The sequence below is a fragment of the Paramormyrops kingsleyae genome, chromosome 22 (genome assembly GCF_048594095.1).
Source record: "Paramormyrops kingsleyae isolate MSU_618 chromosome 22, PKINGS_0.4, whole genome shotgun sequence".
NCBI lineage: Eukaryota > Metazoa > Chordata > Actinopteri > Osteoglossiformes > Mormyridae > Paramormyrops > Paramormyrops kingsleyae.
In genome coordinates this window covers 22,512,078-22,526,196 of record NC_132818.1, presented here as the reverse complement: position 1 = coordinate 22,526,196, position 14,119 = coordinate 22,512,078, and positions in this window count along the sequence as shown.

Sequence of the window (14,119 nt, the reverse complement as noted above, 5' to 3'; positions counted from 1 at the left end):
CTGAATTGATATATCATTTTCATTGGCTGCAGTGCAAATGAAAAATAAGCAATACACAGAAAATAAATACTAAGACATATAAATATAATACAGCGATTATATTCTAAGAGAGAGATCGGTGGGGAAGGCTGCACAGCTCAAGTTTGTAGCCATGGAGTCAACATTGGGAGGGGGACCAAAGTCACATTTATAATATATATTGAGGGGCACATTGTGAGCACATCGGAATATTGGGGGGAGCTTGTCCCCCGATATATAATTACGGCCTTGGCACAAACTGGATGCAGAAGTTTGCCATTGAAGCGGAATGTGCATTAAATAAATAGATTTATATACAGTGTTTTGAATATATTGTTCATATGACATATAAATGTTGTAGCAGTGATTTATGTACAAATATAAAGCAAGTATTTACACATTGTCAAATACACATTGTATTTATTCCTGTTGTGTGTCTTTCAGATGTTTAAAGATTCATCCGCATTTTCTGCCATGATGAGGAGTGTTCGCCTGCGTGGACTGAAGCTGCTGAGGTTTTTTTGGATTACAACGCTCTGCCCACGGCCGCGAGCTAAATGCGGCCTCGTTGTCACGCCGGCAACGCGTGCCGTGCTCATCTCCTAGCAGGGAGAAGCCACCCTCCACCGCAGGAAATTTACTAAAGGTCTTATGTAAACAGCCAAGCCGGCGCTTTTGATCCAAGCCAGTGAGCACCTGTCCAGGTGGCAGAGGGCTCTGCCTCTCTCGCTGCTCAGAGCACAACCACAGAGCAAGTTTCCAAAACTCACTCAGTCCACAGAATATGTTTTCGGGACAATTTCTGTGGATGTGGTGAGTTTTGGAAAAGTAACGAAAGTTCTCTGATAGATTACATGAGGACTGAGTGGGTTATGGTTCCTGATCCTGTGATATATGAGGAAGCCAGACTTTTCTGGAAATTTGATCTTCAGTTTTTTTTGTATATGCTACCATTATGTAATATGATAAAACAGAGATAATATAGAAAGCAAATACGATGTCAGCCTTAACTCCTGCAACGACGACACCCATATATATATATTTTGGCTACACCTAATGACACCTCATCTATTGTCACTTTAGCTAACTGCTTTAGCTAATTAGTTTAATGAAGTGAAGGCCTGCAATAATCACTGCACTCTGCTCAGAGGGTCTGACCTTCTACCTCGAAGAGCTCAGCCTATAACCATGCCGTCTTCTTGGATACAAGGCTCTCATTCAAACCGCACGTGGATGCGGTACCGCAGATGTACTTCCTACAGCCGCATAACGCCAAACAAACTTCAAACATTTTCTTACTGTTCAGGACACAGAAGTCATTCATGTTTACAAGCCATGTTGTACACAGAATGCACGTCTCCTTGTCATCCTGCTTATTATTAAAGTAACAGTTGGGTGCTAAGGCCTACAGCTACAGGGTCTTTGTATGATATGGAACAGTCTGTTAGTTCATGTTCAGAAAGCTGAATCTCACTGAAGGCTATGGTTTTATTCTTAATTACCCAACACCTTAACCCATAAAACACAACTTTTACTGGTGTGATGATACCATTTGCGGTCTTGGGGCCATGGTAATGGTAAGATTTCCATCCATCCATCAATTTTCTGAAACCGCTGAATCCCAACTGGGGTCGCGGGGCAGATCGGAGCCTATCCTGGGAACAATGGACGCAGGCGGGAACCAACCTTGGGCAGTCGCCAACACACCGCAGGGCGCTCACACTCACACGCACACTCACACGCACAGGGCCAATTTAGACTCACCAATCAGCCTATCCTGCACACTTTTGGACCGTGGGAGGAAACCAGAGCCGTCTGCGAAAACCCACGCGAACTCGGGGAGATAGTAAGGTTTCTGTATCCTTAAATTTTAGACAAAAAACACATCAAACTTTAATTAAAAAATGAGCTCTTAATTTTTCCAAATAACTCTACATTTTGCTTGGTCACGACATGTTCAGTTAACCATGTAAGGGTACGCCCTCGACAGTACAATGCGCACACGTGAACCACAGTATTACGATATGCCTGTCATTTTCCTATACGTATTGGCACGAATGTAATACGATGTTTTTCCCAAAAAAAAAAAACATTTAAAAAACTATGTCTGTCTTATTTTCGAAGGCTAGATTTTAAATGTCATTATAGAACAGCAGGTGTCGTACTGAGCGGTTCTGCTGTGTTTCTCCATCAATGTGTCAATGCCTATTCTGACTATGTTCTTTTTTTCCATACATGTCCAGATGTTGCCAGTGCTGAATATAGGCCCAGGCAAACGAGGCAGCTAGCGGCTTAGGCCCCGATTGGTGTAAGGGAGCCCCGATGATGTCTAATGCCCACCCACGATTGCCAAAATTTACCAAGGGGTTCCCCTTCCCCTTCCAATTGGAGAGGCCTCCCTAGGTCCTGGGTGGGCACCATCTGAGCTGAAATCGTGGATGCGGCTTACAAACTGTGACATCACGAGTGCAGCCTGCAGTCTGCTGACTCACACAGACCTGAGAGCAGAACTGGCTTGAAGCGGACTCATTTTCCTTGTATTCTGTAATGTCAGAATTCCCTGGGGGGGGAAGGGTGGTTGTGCAGCAAGTCAACCTCAGACCCCCAGAGGTTTTTCATACCCTTTATCAAACATTTTGGCTGTAAAAAGTTTAATAAAAAAAAATAGAATTGAACTGATTTTATTCTACCTTTTTTGACACGCAGGTCAAAAAAGAGCGAATGTTTGATAATGTCTGTGGCAACAAGTTTGCATGTTAAAAACAAAAAAAGCAGTTCTTTCATTATGTCAAAGTTACCGCACTATTATTTGAAGAAGAGCTGCTGTTCCACAGCTGTAGAAGTAACACTGTTTCCTGCTTTAAGGCCCCCTTGCTGCAGGGTGGCCTGGACATGTGCCTGTTTTCTCTCAGATGGTATCTGGTTTGATAAATCAATTACCTAAGCTTTTTATGGAAAAAAAGTGTAATAAGAAACACAACACAACACTATACCAGCTGTTATGTAACTGGATCATGTGGCCTAATGGATAAGGCATCTGACTTCGGATCAGAAGATTTAGGGTTCTTGTCCCTTCGTGGTCAGTTCTTTGGGCTACTCCTTTAGCTCCTCCACTTTATGTAAAATTACAATACTTAGGAAATGACAGAAGTTGTCATTTCAGATAAAGTGCATTTATTCCTTTGTGGATAACCCATCTAATTAGCACCGAAGTGGAAAATCAGTCCAGTTACCTTAGTCTGGCTACAGAATAGCAGGTGCACAATGTAATTCACATCAAGCTACTGAAGGGTAATGAGGCTTAAAACATAATCATCAATTGATGGATAAAAGACGATGTCACATAAGCCTCTGTGATCTGTTTTCGGCACACAGACAGTGAAAATTAACCTGTGTTTAAACATGAAAGATCTTTGCTTTTTATCTCCATGGCGGTGGATGCAGTCTCAGAAGTGGCTCAGCGTGCTTCGTGTTTGAACAGAAGATAATTGCAAACCCAAGTGGGTCATCCAGACAACAGTGTTTAAGACGATGAGGAATTAGCGATGAAAGGTGATATTGGATCAGAGAGAGACAGCACACGGCTGCTTGTGTGCATGTGTGTCATTCTAACCAACCACCTAATTAAATCTGACTAAAGCATCCATTGAATTTTGACCTTGTAAGCTTTTTTTGTTGTTTTTTTCCCGCATAATATGACATATAGAAGGCAACTGCATAATATGCAATGAATTATATAATTAATATTTTAATTCTTCCTCTATGTTAATACTCATAATTTTATATTACTTTACTCTAATGTGATCAATTATAGCAAAACAAATTCCTTACTGAGGTTGTACACTGCACATAAAGTTGATTCTTATTTCATTGAGTTTGAAAGTTGATTTCCCTACATGATGAACGCTGCATAACTGGATAGTCCATACAGTTTTGATGAAGAGCTACTCACCAGCCAATCTCGGAATTCGCAAGTCAGTTATTAAATATCCTGCAACAGATTAGCATCAGAAAGGGCGGTTGTACAGAAGAGATTAGTGACTTTCCAACTTCATGTTAATACCCATGGTTTCAGAACGAGATGGTAGACAAGGTGGTGTCCACATACTCCATAGTTATTAAATAACAGCATGCAAGGTAACACGTTGTTTTAATAAATATTTCAGCTGTTCATTTTAGAAAGGAATTACATACAGCTGAAAACGACAAGTGATGTATAGGTTTAGGGGTTTGGGTTTGTATAAGGGTTTGAGAGAAATCTGTACATGACACTTAACACCTCCTCCCCGTGACACTGACACCTCCTTCCCAAGACACTGACACCTCCTCCCCATGACACCACCTCCCCATGACACCTCCTCCCCATGACACCACCTCCCCATGACACCTCCTCCCCATGACACTGACACCTCCTCCCCATGACACTGACACCTCCTCCCCATGACACTGACATCTCTTCCCCAAGACACTGACACCTCCTCCCCGTGACACTGACACCTCCTCCCTGTGACACTGACACCTCCTTCCCAAGACACTGACATCTCTTCCCCATGACACTGACACCTCCTCCCCATGACACTGACACCTCCTCCCCGTGACACTGACACCTCCTCCCCGTGAGACTGACACCTCCTTCCCAAGACACTGACACCTCCTCCCCGTGACACTGACACCTCCTCCCCGTGACACTGACACCTCCCCATGACGCTGACATCTCTTCCCCAAGACACTGACACCTCCTCCCCATGACACTGACACCTCCTCCCCGTGACACTGACACCTCCCCATGACGCTGACATCTCTTCCCCAAGACACTGACACCTCCTCCCCATGACACTGACACCTCCTCCCCGTGACACTGACACCTCCCCATGACGCTGACATCTCTTCCCCAAGACACTGACACCTCCTCCCCATGACACTGACACCTCCTCCCCGTGACACTGACACCTCCCCATGACGCTGACATCTCTTCCCCAAGACACTGACACCTCCTCCCCATGACACTGACACCTCCTCCCCGTGACACTGACACCTCCCCATGACACTGACATCTCTTCCCCAAGACAATGACACCCACCAGAGGTCAGCCCTCAACCCGCTGCCTGTTGTGCTCTAGCTTGGTGAGTTGTCTACAGAACATAGCAATTTCTTTTAAATAATTTGTAGGAAATGGAATGACTAGTCAGTGAAATCAATCCTATGTTTCAAACAGAATGGGCATTTATACCTTGTGGCCATCCATAATGATATGAATCAATTTGAAGAAACATAGACAATTCCTAAACATTTTCCAAATAATAATGCAGAACTTCAGGTAGAAAAATATCTGTTAACAATGCATTATCTGTGAAGTTCTGAATAATGCATTCGTATTAGGTGCATCTCTAATCTCTACCCATAGAGATTAGAGATTAGCCTCCATATTGTGGTTATTACTCAGTCCTCATATGTACCATTTCATTTAGGGAACACAGGTCAGCCTTTTCAGAAAATAAACAATCTGCAGTAGCTTCCCTAAAGCCCTCTTGCAATTCGCTGCAAAGCGTGTGTCACAACATTAACGTCATTGGCACGTTACCTCGATTATGATTATTTCATCAGTTTAAGCTTGGTCAAAAGAAGGGGCCCAGTTTTCTCAGTTTTGAAACCTTTGAAACCTCAAACGCTCACAAACACTTCTTGTTCAGTGTTAGGGGTTCAGGGATTCAGGGATCTTGTCATGGCAATAATTAATTATGAGCTCAGCAATATTAACATAGCATCCAAATTGTAGTGTTTCTGTGAGGATTTGCTGACATTTTAAACCAGCATGTTAAAAACGTCTCTTTAGAGACACAAAATGACCAGTGATTTTAACAATAAAATGTACATGACTTTGGCCCTTTGTACACTTCATGTTTTTGTCTAAGTTAATTACAAATTAATTTGAATATTTTTTATATAATTTGATGTAATTGTGAACGATTGCCAAAATACTTGTTTAATGTCAATTTAATTAGTCTACTCAATAGCTGTAACAGCTATACAATATTATCAATGGGTTCAGTCCTGACTGCTTAATTGCTTTTGTTTAGTGAATTTATTTCATGGGAGATAATTAATGTTTGCACCTGTTTAAACATTTACTTGTGAATAAGAGCACTTGGCTGTTACCCATTACTTGTTTAGGGTGCTTGGGTACACTTGAAGAACTGAGTATTATAGTTTACAGAAATATTTAGTAGTGCTCCTTATTATTTGGACAGCTTGTGCTTTTGGTGAAAAATAACAGCTCAGTAGAATTGACTCGTGTTAAATTCTTGACATTCCCGATTTTCTATGACAGTCACACATTGTCAGCCACTGTTAAAATATAGAATAGTAGAGTGGGGTCAAACCTAGTGGGCTCAAAAAATACAGCAAATAGTTCATGAAGCGTCGTTTTAGTCGTCAGTAGTTATTTGGGAATGTCAGGAAACGTGTTCGTAAGTATCATGCATTTCTATTTGCTTGGAAAATGCCAGCCGTCCAAGTCACACTTGGATACACAGCATTACTGTAGTGCAAAGCACATCTTGTGGCACTACGAGTGCGCTTATGTTGTGCGCTCAGTGTCCCGCATATGATCGGCAGTTTTTTGCCCTATTCATACTGAGGGAGAGGCATCTTACTCACTCTCTCAAGGATAATCCAGTTTGATCATATCTTTCAAGGCAAAAAGAAAAAAATAGTCAGACAAGCAGTACAGTGCGTAATACCAGAGTGCCGAGTGGCTGTTGAAGGTTGTGGTGATGCTGGGTAGAGATGGACATTCTTCATGTCTCACATGGAAGACATACAAAGATTAAATGACCATATTTATAACATTATAGGGTTTTTATAAACCCTAATGCCCGTACGAATCCTGGGGTGTTTCTCAGTAACAAGAATGCAAAGATCATACTTGTGGTCCTGGAAAGAAAGGTCTTTCTAACTTGCCTTCCAAGAATGAAGTTGGGACGCAATGAATTATGGCATTGGTCTCATTTGGCAACCGATATTGATGATATTTGGGGCGGTGCAAGAACGACATCTGGGGGTTTTACCTTCTTCTGTACTTCTATTCTTGAGTATTAAACTAGTCTTTGTAAATAGAAGACAACATAAAATGGGTACATGAGAACACAAATATGGTCAAGTACACATACTGAGAAACACTCCTGTTCTGTTTTCAAGTCCTTCATCTTCCCCACCACCAACAAGACCAGTTAAGTTGGGATTGAGCTGTCGTGCTGGGCTGTAGCACCTCCTGCTCCTTTAGACAGACTGGCTGGCCCCTCTTCCAGGTGGGTTAAGTCATATTCAACATTATACACACAATGCCACCATTGCCATAAAGTGCTTCGATTATCTAATTGAGAGTGTTGCAGCGGAAATACATTAGGCCTGTAACCTGAAAGTCGATAGCTCAAAACCATCCTCTGCCAGAGAGTCCATCAGGGGACGATGTGTGGCTCGCAGGTTAGGCCTCTGTACCAATGATCAACCAATTGGTTCAACCCCTGTAGTCATATCACCATTGAGCCATAGAGCAAGACCCTTAAGCCAGAAATGAATGGTGTTTGATAAAAGGCTGACCATGCTGACCCCACGCTTTGCTCTCAACTGTGCATGTGTGTCTCAGGAACGCAAGGTGGGCTATGCCAAGATCAACTTTCATTGCAATTCCTGATACTGGGCCCTTAGAATACTTAAATCCACTGAGGGGGTGGAGGAAACCAAACTGCTATCAAGCCTTCTTCAGATCGCCTGATGGATTTTCAGTAGCGGAACAGTCATTAAAAGGTCGTTCCAAGATTAGCATCTGCATCATGAGGCAGGCTGACGATGTACAGGATTAGAGGTAATTACATCGAGGGACCAATCAAGAGGGACTATAATTCTTCTGCAGGCTCATGCGATTGATTGACCTTTTTAGCAGAGAGGAACCCTTAGGATTGTCCCTTCATTGTTTTTTCATTGCCCCATGCCCCCTCATATCCACCCACTGATTGCAATTATTCCTGCAATACCCGCTCATGCTGCAGAAATCTTCCCCACCACCTTCCCCACAGTCTTCTAACTTCTACAGTTAGAGAGTTAAGAAACACTGATGTAAAGATGTGACTCCCTCGAATGACTCCAGGAGGAAAATGGGTTACCTGAAGGAAACTCACTTGACACGGGAGAGAACATGCAAGCTCCACAAACACAAGATTGGAGCAGTATTCAAACAGCCAGTGCTGGAGGTGTGAAGCAGAGCTGCTACCCACTGAGCTCCTGGGCCAGCTAAATACGGAGATGATGGCATGAATGCAGCATCATTGTGAAGCAGGCGTCCCTGCACAGTACCCCCCCTTTGTTGTGGATCTGTATTTGGTCGTCTCACGTGAGTGTGGGGAGATGGGTAGGGCTCCTGTGACAGGCATGTCCTCACCTTCTGGCTCCTGACTGGCAGCTGTGGGGGATCATTTTATACAAGCCCTGAGCAGGCTTCCATGTGTAGCCCCCCCACCACAGTGAGACTGCACACCACCAGTATGGGAAGGTACAAAGAAACTGGGGCAGGGGCTTCTTTTTTGGTTCACATACAATTTCCCACATGTCTGTGGGCGACTGTAGCCCTCTGCTGACCGCCTGGCCCATACGAAGGTCACGGCGACGTCATACTTCCTCAAACCCATCACATCCTGAGCTCCCATTATTTCATCGCCCCCTCCCCCTTCCAGTCTCCAAGAATAAAAATTCTAGGACTCACTTTCTCTTGCTATACCACCTCCCCCCAGCATCGCCTGCCCTGATAATCGTCCGGTGAAACACGTTTACGACGTGTCATCTGTGCAGCACACCAGACCGGTCCATTAAGTGGGTGAGCTGGACAGAACAGAGAGCGCACTCATCTTGTGCGTAATGCATCTAAATAAGCCCCAATCATCAATACTGCATGCTCTCCCCAGTCTTTCCCCACAGCCTGGTGGGTCTACAAACTTGCCATATAAACACATACATAAAGTTGTGGCCCTGCTTTATTCTTGCACACACATATGCACACGGACATGTCATGTATCTAACACATGCACACACCTATACACATATGTTCAGGTGCATACCATAATCCTAGACATTCGGAGCATTATGATTTGCATGGCTAATGAGTTGGCTTTTTAACTGGATGGAAGCTGCTTAATCAGCTGGCTTGTTCATTGGACCCTGCGGAGTGTGTATGCATTAATTACAGAAGGAGGTCGGACGCAGTGTACCAATCCATACGAGTGCAAATTTGATTTGCAGATTCATTGTGCATTCTGATTGCACAAAATAATGATGCACACATTTCCTGCAGACTTACTGTTTAAAAAATGAAGATTTCAACGAGCTTTTTCAATGACCGTGTTAATATCTTATTCAGTGTAATGATGACCTATCCTTATCATTTACTGGTTGCCCAGTATGGCTCACGATTGTCTCCCATTTCACACATTTGCAAAATCACACACCATGCTGCTTTCTCATGACAGAATTTTTCCTGCACATAGAAGAATGACACAGCGTTCCAAAACTGTGCTTTTCAAGTGCTTCCCCTGATTCAATATTTAGGAATTGAGGTTGTCTTCAAGGCACATCTGATTTGCACAGTTATTAAAATTCCAGTAGAGCGCTTGCCAGCGATTGGACGGTTTGGTAATCGGTGCCATGTGACATATGGCCTGCTGGGTAATGTTAGCATGCTGTCACATTATGTATGGATAAATTCCTCACATTATAATCTAGATTTTATACTCCCAGGTGGACCTTTAAACAATTTAATTCACAGTTATAAAGAACATTGGCTTTTCCTGACAAACTGCTCTATGTACTGAACCTCCATCATTCACCACGATATCTAAAACCGACAAATAACTATGCGTGAATGTAGGGTTAGGGTTAGGTTTAGCAGCCTTATGACCTGGAGGAAAAAGCTCCTCCTTGACCTTTCAGTTCTGGTCATAAGGCTGCAGAAGTGTTAGCCTGAATTCAGCAGGCAAAACAGAGAGTTATTGGGGTGGGAGGGGTCCTTGGAGATTTTAGTTACTCTGGTCCTACAGCGGCTGGTGTAGATGTCTTGTAGGGAGGGGAAGGCAGATCTGGTGCAGCTCTCAGCTACTCTAACCACTGACTGCTTCCAGATGGAAAGACTAGGTCCCCAGAAAGGGTGGGGCCAGGAGGCAGTGTATATATAATGATATATAAAGTGGTACCTCGGAACTCGACTTAATCCATTCAGAGCTCGGGTTTGAATCCTTTTTTTTTTTTTTAGCATTTAAACACAAAATGAACAGGATAAAACAAGAGCATATACTGTACTAAGCACATCTAAGCACATTCATCAAAACAGTAATTTGAAAAGTAAGAAAATTAATGTATCCAAACAATGTGTAAAGTTAAAAAAAAAACAATGTGTCCTGCTCCGATCGTCCGCTCCTTCCGTGTGCCACGCCCCCTGTTAACCCCGTGTGGAATCCCCGTGTGATCAGCTGTTTTCGTACGCGTTTCAGTTTGTTTCCCCATTCCGGTCATTGTATTATCCGTCTACGTTTTGCCTGCCTTACCTGTAATTAAACCCCGTATTCCCCGATACCCTGACGTCTGCGCCTTTGTCTCCGTTCCGGGCCACTCGGCACGACAATATTAATATAATTAAACATATTAATAGTTTATTATTAATGATATTAAAATAATAAGAAATCTTTATTTTTACATTTATTTTATTATATAATAATTACTGTTACTGTATATCATTGTTTAAATGTATTTTTACTGTCTAAATATATGCATTCAGCTAGTGTAAACATGCACGATGCTATCACAGTAAATGCGAGGCTGAGACTGAAGCGTTACGCTTTGTTTCCGCTGAGAGACGTGCCACCTGACTCATTTCCCTGCGTGTACAAGTTATCTTCCAGGTCATTTTGGTTGGTTGGTTTGACTTGTAAGAAATTCGAGTTCTACTGAGTTTACATGCTGAGGTACCACTGTGTATATATATATATATTTTTTTTTACGTGGGGAACCATAATTTATACAATGGGGAGGGTCAATCTTACCATTAGCCAATGACACATTTCAAATCGATATGTATCTGTGGAGGGGGCACTCCGGTGGCCAATCAGCTTTCAGCTGAGGCCAGTGCCCCTGTGGCCCCGCCCCCTGTATATGCCCCTCCCAAACACTAGCACTCTTCAGCCACCAATGGCAGCTTTCACCAATCAGCCCAAAATGTACGGCAAAGCTGATGCAGAGGCGGCTCTGTTGTAGCGATGTCCTCTTCCCCGGTCAGAAGAAATCTATCCAGAAGCTACTTTTGGCTGAAAGCCTTCCGTCTGCAAAAGGAGAAGTTCTGACTTCATAGAAACAGGGGTACTCTCAGGGAACCACTGCTGGGCAAAGATGACAGACAAGGCAAACATCTGTAAGGGAGTGTGAAGGAGAAAGAGACCTCAGATGGTCGCTAAGAAGAAGGCCTACATTCTGTGTGCATGCTCCTGGAATGTGCTGACTCTGTACAGGATTAATTCTGCGTACATACTAAGAGAGTGGGCTGTGTTTGATGACAGTGTGCCTTGTCCAGTCCCGCCTGCCTCATGCTGCTGTTGTTCATTTGCATGAGCTTGGCAAGAGGCGATTGGTAAAGCATGACTTATAAACATTATTAAAAGTTCCTGATACTCGTGCTCAGGAGTCTGGGAGGGGCATGGACACCCGTCACTTTATAGGGGCCCCAAAATTCTACGTCAAGGCCCTCCCCTGCTATCTGTGTGAGACCTGTATTTCCTCAGATTCAAAGACTAGAACACTAGTGGGGGGGGGGGGCAGCGGTGACATTTTTTCAGGAGGCCAAGAATTTCTAGCTACACCCCTGTTCTAGCCTTATAACCCAAGCCAGACACGTGCAGAGATGGGGGAGAAGGCTGGGGAGGTGAAGCACGATTCCACAGGCAGATGGGTGTCAGAATTGCAGGCCGTGCAGGAGACGCAGAGCGCTTGGGGTACCGAAGTGGATAACTGCATGCACAGCCCTGCCACTTACATTACTCGCCACCTTGCAGATAATGAGCATGTCTCAGTATGCTTTCACCTTGCATTCACTCACGATTAAGGCCATAAGCAGAGCAGTTGAGGAACATGTGAGCAATCATGCCACATGGCAGAAAAGAAGAGGTGGGTAGTTCAGATCCAGAGAGTAAAAATCCAGACCAAGATTTTGTTTCAACAAATCAGTTGAGTATAAAGAGTCACACTCACAGAGTACTCAACTGCTTAGTTGCTCGTATTCACAAAGCATCTTAAGGCTAAAAGTAGCTCCTAACTTGCCTATTTAGAAGAAACTCCTAAAAATAATGGGTGTGTCAGTCCTAAATATAGGACTCCTAATTATTTTTGACTAAGAGCAATTCACAAAGCCTCTTAATGCTAAAAGTAGCATACATCTTGGAGAACTACAAAGCAGGACTCCTAAGTCATTAAGACCAATTCACAAACAATCGTAAAATGGCTGCTATCAGTCCACGTCTCAATGTCTTGGAAACATTAAACAAACGCTGAATTACTTAAAGGGTACCGCCTCAGTCGGGAGGGAATAAGGATTGTTGTGGAGCCATAGTGACGGAGTCTTACTCTTGGCTTAGGAGTTGGCTCTTTTCCTAACTAAAAGTTGCTCTCAGCCACTTTGTTTCTTAACTTTCAGTGCATCGGGGCCCTGTGAATAGGGGCCCTGTGAATCGGGGCCCTGTGAATTGGGGCCCTGGACTTTTGTTCTCTGGACTACCACCTCTGCAGAAACAACACGGCAGCATACGTGTGAAACTTCATACATGAAACAAGATGAAAGTGAGAAATAATAAAAAATAAGAAAAATAAAATTACAAAGGGAGAACACAAACATAAAATAGGTCTTAATCAGCTCAGAGACAAGCACACGATTTACAGCCAAATTCAGACTCATCTCCTGCCATCTGCCCAAATCGACAGGCGTTCAATTAAATTGTTACGTCACTACCTTCTTAATGCTAAACACTAATTATACACAGTAATATAATTTTACTGTCAACGAATACATGCAGAGAGCTGGATCGTTCTGAAATCAAAGGAATTCTTCGAAAGAATGATGTCATGACATTAACGTTTTTAAGTCTGAATCTCAGACCAGAACCAGAACCAGTATTTTCTGTGGTATGTAAGAGAAAAACTCATCAAAGTCTACATTTCAACAATCAGGATTCCATGCAACTATTCTTTTATACCCACTTGTCCTATGCAAGATGAGACACCGACACATCACAAGGCACCCACACACACATTTGGGCAATTTGGTAAGTCGAAGTCATCTTAGCGTGTTTTTGGACTGTGGGGACAAACCAGAGATCCCAGGGAAAGCCCCCCCCTCCAATGACAACATACAAACTCTACATAAATAGATCAAAGGCTGAAATTCTATCCCTGGTACCAGAGGTGTGAGGCAACCATACTAGCCACTGCAGCACCGTGCAGCTCAGCAACTAGTCATGAATCAATAAAAAACAGACTTTGCAAATCCCTATATTTTTATCACTTATCTAAATACTTGGTATGGCATATTAACTAAACAAAATCAAAAAATCCTCACAGAAAAATACCTTTTTGCACCGTTCACATGACCATATAAAGACACTCTGGTTCTCTATTATTGCAGGAAGTAGAGGAGGGGAGATGAGATAAAATCATATCTGACTTGGATGACGACCCACGATAATAGGGCGAGTGGGAGAGAAATGTAGAAAAACAAATAACGAAGCCACAATCAAATGAAAGAATGATCTTGTTTTCAGCTGGTCAATGGCACTGAAGTGTGAGTCGGCTATAGAATATAGCAGGTGGTGTTTAATTAAGCACTGAGAAAGGGTTGTCTTTGAAAGGTTAGCCAGGGACGCACTGATCCCGGCTTCGCAGGTCCTAGATCAGCACGGACATCGCGTTCTCGTCATTCGCCCCCCATAGCTACGGCGGTCTGGTCACACGGGGGCATGGGGGGGTCCATAGCTTTCTCCATCAGCTTCGCGACGCAGTCCGATCGATGCTTTAAGCG